Genomic DNA, 10,500 nt, shown 5'->3' on the forward strand with positions numbered 1-10,500 from the left:
TACGATTTCCGACGAACGTGGCTTTGGGCCAGGGCCGGCGGGCAGAGAGATACGCGAACGACGGGGAAAATTCGTCCCGATACAAGTAACGCGTACTCTCCGATCTCCGCGCAACGCCTGGGGATCATCTCCCTAAGTCATCAGCGCTCGAAGAAATCACGTGTGCGTTCCCGGATCTACGGCTCTCTTTCGGGGATAAATTACAAGCACAGAGTATGTTAAACGCAACGACGACCCATCGATGCGACGGTCCTCGTCGTTGTCAGTCGCTCGCGCAGAGTATATCTCTACGCACGAAGAGACGGAGTGGGCATTAGATCCCTGGGGCTATTCGAGTAAAACGTCTTAAGAAAAGACGGTTGTACGGCAAAATTCCGCACCGTTACCAAGTTTACTTTTATCTGAGGCTGTTCTCCTTCTCTCCTCTCTCGACCGAGTTCCCATATTTGCTTTCTCTCAGTCTCGCCAAAATAATATTCATTTAAGACGACGTCGGGGGCGCGGACATCGTGCTCATCGAAAACCTGCAAACGTATGCAAATCTGCTGATATGAAAAAAAAATCGGTCACGAGGACAACACTACGTATATATATATATATATATATATATATATAATATATTCGATAACCGACACGAAGCGGTGCATAAGCGGGCGGTCGTACGAAAGGACGACTCACGACGCCGCTAGCACTCACGCAGGTCCGTGACGGTTCTCTCCGCTCTTATTCGTATCCTTCTTCGTGCGCTTCCTCCGACTCTGAAACGTTCTACGTATCGTAAGAACGACGGCGGGTTGTCGAAGGCACCAAGGGACAGAGAGAGACAGAGGTAGAGTTTCGTAGTGTCTCCCGTGAACACGATAGTTTATATATCGAGCATGCGTACGAATTGCACGGTCTCGACACGACCGCGACGAACGCCGACGAGCGTCCAACAATCGCTCGTACGTCGCGTACGTTCTCTCGCGTCCGCTCTTGTTCGTATCCTTCTTCGTGCGCTTCCTCCGACTCTGAAACGTTCTACGTATCGTAAGAACGACGGCGGGTTGTCGAAGGCACCAAGGGACAGAGAGAGACAGATAGAGAGGAACGACACGCAACGCAAGCAGTCTTAGGTTTACGTGAGCAACCCTCAGCCAGGCGTGGTCCAGGAATTGTATCCGTGGACCGCAATGTGCGTTCGAAATGTCGATGTTCATGTGTCCTGCAGTTCACACGTTGACGCGCAATTAGCTGCGTTCTTCATCGACCCACGAGCCAAGTGATCCACCGTTCAGGGTAATCTTTTCATATATTTTTTAAAACTCTTGTACTCCATGTACTCTTAATACTCGGTTCGAGCGAAGCCGAGATCCGACACGACCGACCAACGGGAATCGGACGCGCAGAAGTCGCCGGAAGATCGACGACACGAAAACGTTCGAAAATGAAATCCGACGAACGCGCGAAGATACGCGCGTCCGCCGGCCGGGCGAAAAGTACATTATGATATATAACAACCATCGAGATCGAAGCTCCGTTCGTCAGGAAACGACGGGGATATAACACCCGATTCTGAATCCTCTGTGCAGCACACGATCTCGCGAAGAAATACGCACGGTGGCTAGCCCATATATATATATATGTGTGTGTGTGTATATATAATACGATATGCATTCCTCTCGTCCAATTATTCAAGAAAAAGAGCGTGCGCCTCCATCGTTCGGGTGATGTAAAGATTCGATGGGACTCGCGCGACCCTCGGCCTCGAGCGGTCTTTCCTCCCAATATCCAGAAGCCGAGCTTTGAAAAAACTCTAGCGACGGCACGGGTGTCCGACTCACGACATCGAGGCTTCGAAGTCGGCGATCTCCTCCGAACGGATGGCGATCGCGACGACTCAAAGCGTGAAAAATCGACGAAAGAGAACACATCTCCGTTCAGGTGATTGTTTTTTTTAAAAAATAAAAAAATTCGATGGGACTCGCATCCATCTACCTCGCGCGGTCTTTCTTCCCAATATCCAGAAGCCGAGCTTTGAAAAAACTTCAGCGACGGCACGGGTGTCCGACTCACGACAACGAGGATAGACAGCCTGCGGTCCCCTCTGAACGGGTTATATGCGACGAACTAGACGAAACTTTAGTCGTTCAGGTGGTATAAAAAAAAAAAATTCGATGGGACGCACGCGCAGCCGTCGTCCTCGAGCGGTCTTTCTTCCCAATATCCAGAAGCCGAGCTTTGAAAAAACTCTAGCGACGGCACGGGTGTCCGACTCACGACATCGAGGGTAGACAGCCTGCGGTCCCCTCTGAACCAACTTCGGCTAGACTAGTTACGAATCGTTGCTACGCATCGTCATCATAGTCATCGTCATCATCATCATTATCATAGCGGGCCAACATCCACGCAATGCGTTTTCGTTCTAGGTTACCCGATCCACGAGTATGTTACAAGTGGTTTCGTTATTTCGAACAAAACGACATACGAAGAACACACGCCCTATGGGTAGGAAGCACGTTTCGAGAACGACCGAGAGCGGTGAAAGAGACGAAAGGTCGACGCGCATAAGGTATCCATGGATCTTCGAAGAGAACCTTCGAAGATATGTCGGTATCCTTTCTACATGCGCGACTCGCTACTCGTACTTTCGCTCTCGTCGACTCGTTTTAGTCGCTTCGTTCGATCCCAAAGAGGAGTCTTCGATGTCCCGTTGCTAGGAGGAGAGCAAACGCAACACAGACCACGAAACATAGAAGAGAATAGGCGAGCATGATCTCTCCGACACGAGGCACTTTAGAGATTTTGTTATTCGTTTGTACGGTCTCCACGACGCAAAAAAAAAAATACGAGATCGTGGCGGCGGGTCTTTCTGTATACGGCCTCACGCAAGCGCCTCGATCTCATTTCTCTTTACGGGTGGTTTCCATTCGTAATTTTTCGTTCGATATTCGTGTCAAAGTTTAATTTTCGAAAGCTCAAGTTCCCATTTATAGTTTTATTATAAAATCATAATATTCGCAGACGGCGGGTCTTTCTGTGTACGACCTCACGCAGGCGCCTCGAATTCGTTTATGTATGTATATATATATATATATATATATATATGTATCTCTTCATCCCGATGATCGAGAGAGAGTGCCACCTTCTCTTCATATAGTTTCGTAGCTGGAGGGTCGTCTCCTCCTTATGTCTTTTCATCATTTTGCCAACGGAGTAAGCCACGCTCCGGGCGAATTTAACTGTTCTTTGTTAAAGTATATAGCTTGTTGATACGTCGTATATACTTTGGTTCGTCGATATAGGAGGAGTACGGCTCCTTACCGACTTATACAGTTTCGTATTTTTCAAGTGTTCAAGTCAAATTCTTTAAGTTTTTGTGTTATATCGTTAATGATCCTTCCGCAGGTTCACCTACGGAAACCTTGTTACGACTTTTACTTCCTCTAAATGATCAAGTTTGGTCATCTTCCCGGTAACATCGGCAATGCTTATCACATTGGCCGCGCACCAGTCCGAAGACCTCACTAAATCATTCAATCGGTAGTAGCGACGGGCGGTGTGTACAAAGGGCAGGGACGTAATCAACGCGAGCTTATGACTCGCGCTTACTGGGAATTCCTCGTTCATGGGGAATAATTGCAAGCCCCAATCCCTAGCACGAAGGAGGTTCAGCGGGTTACCCGGGCCTTTCGGCCAGGGAAAACACGCTGATTCCTTCAGTGTAGCGCGCGTGCGGCCCAGAACATCTAAGGGCATCACAGACCTGTTATTGCTCAATCTCGTGCGGCTAGAAGCCGCCTGTTCCTCTAAGAAGATTTGTTTGTACGTTGGTAGTAAAAACCCACCGACCGAAGCCGGGGGCCTTCGAGATACCATAAGTTACGTCTATTTAGCAGGCTAGAGTCTCGTTCGTTATCGGAATTAACCAGACAAATCGCTCCACCAACTAAGAACGGCCATGCACCACCACCCACCGAATCAAGAAAGAGCTATCAATCTGTCAATCCTTCCGGTGTCCGGGCCTGGTGAGGTTTCCCGTGTTGAGTCAAATTAAGCCGCAGGCTCCACTCCTGGTGGTGCCCTTCCGTCAATTCCTTTAAGTTTCAGCTTTGCAACCATACTTCCCCCGGAACCCAAAAGCTTTGGTTTCCCGGAAGCTGCCCGCCGAGTCATCGGAGGAACTTCGGCGGATCGCTGGCTGGCATCGTTTATGGTTAGAACTAGGGCGGTATCTGATCGCCTTCGAACCTCTAACTTTCGTTCTTGATTAATGAAAACATTTTTGGCAAATGCTTTCGCTTCTGTCCGTCTTGCGACGATCCAAGAATTTCACCTCTAACGTCGCAATACGAATGCCCCCATCTGTCCCTATTAATCATTACCTCGGGGCTCCGAAAACCAACAAAATAGAACCGAGGTCCTATTCCATTATTCCATGCACACAGTATTCAGGCGAAGGTAGCCTGCTTTAAGCACTCTAATTTGTTCAAAGTAAACGTATCGGCCCACCTCGACACTCAGTGAAGAGCACCGCGATGGGATATTAGTTGGACCGCCCGCGAGGAGCTAAGCCCACCGATAGGACGTACCACATAATGCCAGTTAAACACCGCGAGCGGTGAACCGACACTGTGACACACAGATTCAACTACGAGCTTTTTAACCGCAACAACTTTAATATACGCTATTGGAGCTGGAATTACCGCGGCTGCTGGCACCAGACTTGCCCTCCAATTGGTCCTCGTTAAAGGATTTAAAGTGTACTCATTCCGATTACGGGGCCTCGGATGAGTCCCGTATCGTTATTTTTCGTCACTACCTCCCCGTGCCGGGAGTGGGTAATTTGCGCGCCTGCTGCCTTCCTTGGATGTGGTAGCTGTTTCTCAGGCTCCCTCTCCGGAATCGAACCCTGATTCCCCGTTACCCGTTACAACCATGGTAGGCGCAGAACCTACCATCGACAGTTGATAAGGCAGACATTTGAAAGATGCGTCGCCGGTGCTAGATGACCATGCGATCAGCACAAAGTTATTCAGAGTCACCAAAACAAACGATGGACGGACAGACGAGCCATCCGCCACCGATTGGTTTTGATCTAATAAAAGCATTCCTACCATCTCTGGTCGGAATCTGTTTGCATGTATTAGCTCTAGAATTACCACAGTTATCCAAGTAAATGTAGGTATGATCTAAGAAACCATAACTGATTTAATGAGCCATTCGCGGTTTCACCTTAATGCGGCATGTACTGAGACATGCATGGCTTAATCTTTGAGACAAGCATATGACTACTGGCAGGATCAACCAGGGATCTTATAATATATTCCCAAAAACCAGCATTTTCGTTTAAAAGTTCTCTCTGTGTCGTAGGTGGGACGTAAGCACCGTACGACGAGACTTTTCATTTTATATATATATGTAATATGACTTAGAGAGCAACGTTCCATGGTTCAGTAACAACGTCACTCAGCCACTTTAATTCTCCTCCTCTCTCACCATCATATATCGATACAAAGATTCATACTTCACAGAATTATTTCTGTTTGTAACTTTTCTCCTCCAACTTCTCTCGTAGAATATAACTTAGCGGTAAAGCACGTATACGCATGCTGGACATACCGTAAGAATATTCTTTTATAAGCTTCAACACCTCTGTAGAGACGCGTTACCAGAAGATAACGCACTCTACAGAACGCCAAAAGGACCATCGTGCAGCTACAAATAGCTTACAACCGATGGTCTCTGCAAGAATGGCTACTCCGTAAGTACAAGCACACACGCATCCAACTTTTGTCAAATACGTGCACACAGGTCACCAGCTTCCCGACTAAGGGGAAGCTTGCCACGTTAACGGTCATTACGTCCTAGACTTCGACCCGCGGCGCAGCAGTGTAGAGAAAAAACCAGTACGAGAACGGAGGAACAGTCGAGAAATAGCGTAAAATACACTAAGACTCGAGGAGCGGTGACTGAATTCTCAACCGAGGCCGTAGAATAGCCACGCGCCCAGCGCTGTTCCGACCGAACCGTCCGGCTCGACGCTTCTCTTATAGATACCAAGGGGCCGGCCGGAAGGCCGGCGCCGGTCGGGCTAGCGGCCGCGCGCTTATGGTGCAAAACCTCCGTAGCAACGTACCGTTCGGAAGGGACGCTGGAACTTAGTCGCTCGCACGTTCAATAACTACTATATAAAGGCGATATCCAACCATCGAAATATTTTACCACAAGCATTATTAACATATTATAAATGCATTTTTACCAAAAAATTAATTTTTTTTTCACCGAAAAATTGCATCAGTAAACATACAGTTTTATCGACTATGGACGAAAAATAACTTTATAATCGATTAAAACACGTTAAAATAACACGAAATATGTAAAAAGATATATACCTTGTAACATTAATTAACGAAAAAATTGCAAAAATATCCCAGTCGTATCAGTCCGACGGAAGCTAATTTTTCAAAAAATTCGACAAAAATGTTTAATCCGATTGTATTTAATAGAGATATAACGATCCCTGTCAAAAAAATTATACCTTATAACGCTTTTTAACGAAATAACTCGAAATAACCATTTCGGACTTTTCGCACCGGCCGAACTTCTTCAAAGTCCCAACGTCCCGTCGCATAGTTCCGTTTCTAGAAAACGTTCCAGCGACCAAATAAACGCTTAATCCCGACGTAAAACGTCGAGATACGTCCATTTGTGCAAAAATATTCCTACCTTGTAACACTTTTAAGCGAGATAACTCGAAAAAACGTGTTCGATACGGAAATTTTTCAAAGTCCCAACGAAAAAATCGAAACTTTGTAGAAGGTCTTGGGGACGACATAAACGCTTAATCCCGACGTAAAACGTCGAGATACGTCGATTTATGCAAAAATATTCCTACCTTGTAACACTTTTAAGCGAGATAACTCGAAAAAACCTTTTCGGTCTTTTCGCACCGGCCGAACTTCTTCAAAGTCCCAACGTCCCGTCGCATAGTTCCGTTTCTAGAAAACGTTCCAGCGACCAAATAAACGCTTAATCCCGACGTAAAACGTCGAGATACGTCCATTTATGCAAAAATATTCCTACCTTGTAACACTTTTAAGCGAGATAACTCGAAAAAACCTTTTCGGTCCTTTCGCACCGGCCGAACTTCTTCAAAGTCCCAACGTCCCGTCGCATAGTTCCGTTTCTAGAAAACGTTCCAGCGACCAAATAAACGCTTAATCCCGACGTAAAACGTCGAGATACGTCCATTTATGCAAATATATTCCTACCTTGTAACACTTTTAAGCGAGATAACTCGAAAAAACCTTTTCGGTCTTTTCGCACCGGCCGAACTTCTTCAAAGTCCCAACGTCCCGTCGCATAGTTCCGTTTCTAGAAAACGTTCCAGCGACCAAATAAACGCTTAATCCCGACGTAAAACGTCGAGATACGTCCATTTATGCAAATATATTCCTACCTTGTAACACTTTTAAGCGAGATAACTCGAAAAAACCTTTTCGGTCTTTTCGCACCGGCCGAACTTCTTCAAAGTCCCAACGTCCCGTCGCATAGTTCCGTTTCTAGAAAACGTTCCACCGACCAAATAAACGCTTAATCCCGACGTAAAACGTCGAGATACGTCCATTTATGCAAAAATATTCCTACCTTGTAACACTTTTAAGCGAGATAACTCGAAAAAACGTGTTCGATACGGAAATTTTTCAAAGTCCCAACGAAAAAATCGAAACTTTGTAGAAGGTCTTGGGGACGACATAAACGCTTAATCCCGACGTAAAACGTCGAGATACGTCGATTTATGCAAAAATATTCCTACCTTGTAACACTTTTAAGCGAGATAACTCGAAAAAACCTTTTCGGTCTTTTCGCACCGGCCGAACTTCTTCAAAGTCCCAACGTCCCGTCGCATATTTCCGTTTCTAGAAAACGTTCCAGCGACCAAATAAACGCTTAATCCCGACGTAAAACGTCGAGATACGTCCATTTATGCAAATATATTCCTACCTTGTAACACTTTTAAGCGAGATAACTCGAAAAAACCTTTTCGGTCTTTTCGCACCGGCCGAACTTCTTCAAAGTCCCAACGTCCCGTCGCATAGTTCCGTTTCTAGAAAACGTTCCAGCGACCAAATAAACGCTTAATCCCGACGTAAAACGTCGAGATACGTCCATTTATGCAAATATATTCCTACCTTGTAACACTTTTAAGCGAGATAACTCGAAAAAACCTTTTCGGTCTTTTCGCACCGGCCGAACTTCTTCAAAGTCCCAACGTCCCGTCGCATAGTTCCGTTTCTAGAAAACGTTCCACCGACCAAATAAACGCTTAATCCCGACGTAAAACGTCGAGATACGTCCATTTATGCAAAAATATTCCTACCTTGTAACACTTTTAAGCGAGATAACTCGAAAAAACCTTTTCGGTCTTTTCGCACCGGCCGAACTTCTTCAAAGTCCCAACGTCCCGTCGCATAGTTCCGTTTCTAGAAAACGTTCCAGCGACCAAATAAACGCTTAATCCCGACGTAAAACGTCGAGATACGTCCATTTATGCAAATATATTCCTACCTTGTAACACTTTTAAGCGAGATAACTCGAAAAAACCTTTTCGGTCTTTTCGCACCGGCCGAACTTCTTCAAAGTCCCAACGTCCCGTCGCATAGTTCCGTTTCTAGAAAACGTTCCAGCGACCAAATAAACGCTTAATCCCGACGTAAAACGTCGAGATACGTCCATTTATGCAAAAATATTCCTACCTTGTAACACTTTTAAGCGAGATAACTCGAAAAAACCTTTTCGGTCTTTTCGCACCGGCCGAACTTCTTCAAAGTCCCAACGTCCCGTCGCATAGTTCCGTTTCTAGAAAACGTTCCAGCGACCAAATAAACGCTTAATCCCGACGTAAAACGTCGAGATACGTCCATTTATGCAAATATATTCCTACCTTGTAACACTTTTAAGCGAGATAACTCGAAAAAACCTTTTCGGTCTTTTCGCACCGGCCGAACTTCTTCAAAGTCCCAACGTCCCGTCGCATAGTTCCGTTTCTAGAAAACGTTCCACCGACCAAATAAACGCTTAATCCCGACGTAAAACGTCGAGATACGTCCATTTATGCAAAAATATTCCTACCTTGTAACACTTTTAAGCGAGATAACTCGAAAAAACCTTTTCGGTCTTTTCGCACCGGCCGAACTTCTTCAAAGTCCCAACGTCCCGTCGCATAGTTCCGTTTCTAGAAAACGTTCCAGCGACCAAATAAACGCTTAATCCCGACGTAAAACGTCGAGATACGTCCATTTATGCAAATATATTCCTACCTTGTAACACTTTTAAGCGAGATAACTCGAAAAAACCTTTTCGGTCTTTTCGCACCGGCCGAACTTCTTCAAAGTCCCAACGTCCCGTCGCATAGTTCCGTTTCTAGAAAACGTTCCAGCGACCAAATAAACGCTTAATCCCGACGTAAAACGTCGAGATACGTCCATTTATGCAAAAATATTCCTACCTTGTAACACTTTTAAGCGAGATAACTCGAAAAAACCTTTTCGGTCCTTTCGCACCGGCCGAACTTCTTCAAAGTCCCAACGTCCCGTCGCATAGTTCCGTTTCTAGAAAACGTTCCAGCGACCAAATAAACGCTTAATCCCGACGTAAAACGTCGAGATACGTCCATTTATGCAAATATATTCCTACCTTGTAACACTTTTAAGCGAGATAACTCGAAAAAACCTTTTCGGTCTTTTCGCACCGGCCGAACTTCTTCAAAGTCCCAACGTCCCGTCGCATAGTTCCGTTTCTAGAAAACGTTCCAGCGACCAAATAAACGCTTAATCCCGACGTAAAACGTCGAGATACGTCCATTTATGCAAAAATATTCCTACCTTGTAACACTTTTAAGCGAGATAACTCGAAAAAACGTGTTCGATACGGAAATTTTTCAAAGTCCCAACGAAAAAATCGAAACTTTGTAGAAGGTCTTGGGGACGACATAAACGCTTAATCCCGACGTAAAACGTCGAGATACGTCGATTTATGCAAAAATATTCCTACCTTGTAACACTTTTAAGCGAGATAACTCGAAAAAACCTTTTCGGTCTTTTCGCACCGGCCGAACTTCTTCAAAGTCCCAACGTCCCGTCGCATAGTTCCGTTTCTAGAAAACGTTCCAGCGACCAAATAAACGCTTAATCCCGACGTAAAACGTCGAGATACGTCCATTTATGCAAAAATATTCCTACCTTGTAACACTTTTAAGCGAGATAACTCGAAAAAACGTGTTCGATACGGAAATTTTTCCATGTCCCAATGTGCAATTCGAAACTTTTTAGAACGTTTCAAGAACAAAATTAACGCTTAATCCCGATGTATTTAATTAGAATATATCGATTTATGCCAGAATATACGTACCTTATAACGCTTATTATGGAATTAATGCGAAAGGAACTTTCGGTACTTTCGGCACTTTTGGAGCAGTGCGAAACAATTCAAAGTGCCAACGTCCCAGTCAGCTAGGTC

At 45.3% G+C, this 10,500-nt stretch overlaps 2 non-coding genes across 2 annotated transcripts; both read right to left on the reverse strand.

Moving 5' to 3' along the window:
- Window positions 1–1,126: 1,126 nt before the first annotated feature.
- Window positions 1,127–1,281, reverse strand: LOC126928424 (5.8S ribosomal RNA). The gene has a single exon (XR_007716645.1). It is a non-coding gene; the product is annotated as a 5.8S ribosomal RNA (ribosomal RNA).
- Window positions 1,282–3,370: 2,089 nt separating this feature from the next.
- Window positions 3,371–5,293, reverse strand: LOC126928425 (small subunit ribosomal RNA). The gene has a single exon (XR_007716646.1). It is a non-coding gene; the product is annotated as a small subunit ribosomal RNA (ribosomal RNA).
- Window positions 5,294–10,500: the final 5,207 nt, after the last annotated feature.

This window comes from Bombus affinis, unplaced genomic scaffold, assembly GCF_024516045.1.
Source record: "Bombus affinis isolate iyBomAffi1 unplaced genomic scaffold, iyBomAffi1.2 ctg00000942.1, whole genome shotgun sequence".
NCBI classification, from domain to species: domain Eukaryota; kingdom Metazoa; phylum Arthropoda; class Insecta; order Hymenoptera; family Apidae; genus Bombus; species Bombus affinis.